Raw genomic sequence first — 827 nt, 5'->3', positions numbered from 1 at the left:
AATGAATCCCGTCAGGCCCCAGGGATGTGTCCCAGGCTCCTCAGCTGGACTCAGACTTGATCTTCTTTTATGTTGAGTGGGAATTTGTTCCCCTCAGTGATTGTCAGTGAAAAGTGGTCACCTCAGAGTGAGCGATGAGCCCAAGCAACTGCGCTGTGAGCCCCGACAATACCCCCAGAGACTCTTAAGCTCCAGGAGAGTGCCTAGTGTCACTTCTCTTGATTTGATAGGTGTCTCAGCCAGTGCTGGACCTAGCACAGGAGAAGGCTCCAGAAGCTGTCTCGCTCCAATTTAGGAGTGAGGCAAAGGTTCTTTTAATAATGTTATGCCCGGCGTGAGATTAAGAAGAAGAGCATTCAAATGTTGATCCGACCAGTTTATTGGAAATAATAGACAATTGAGGGGATGGGGAAGAGAGAGTGATGAATGCCAAAATTAGGGTGATGGGGAAGGGAAAGTAGGCAATAGAAAAAGGTAGAAAAGAGCAAGAATTACGTTAAAGCGGGGAATAGTCACCTCCTGGATGCAACAGCGTCCCGTAGCATGTTGTTACGTTGGTCCGGGGCAAAATAAGCGTAGGGGAGAGCAGCAACAGAGTAGCAGGCTGCAAGCATCAGATCGGTGAATCGCAGAAAAGACGGTCAGAGTATCGTGGTCTCTAGAAGCAGAGTCTCGAGCAGCAATCCCAGAAGAGAGAATAGGCAGCAGTAGGACAACGGTGGAGGGATCTGAGGTCAGATACCTAGATGCCCACAAAACCGTGGTTTGTCCATGCCCTTTTTATCCTTCTTTCCAGCCTTCCAGAGATTTCGGGACGGCTCGGGTCA

The sequence above is a fragment of the Coturnix japonica genome, chromosome 2 (assembly GCF_001577835.2).
Source record: "Coturnix japonica isolate 7356 chromosome 2, Coturnix japonica 2.1, whole genome shotgun sequence".
In the NCBI taxonomy this organism is placed as follows: domain Eukaryota; kingdom Metazoa; phylum Chordata; class Aves; order Galliformes; family Phasianidae; genus Coturnix; species Coturnix japonica.
This window is presented reverse-complemented; position numbering follows the sequence as displayed.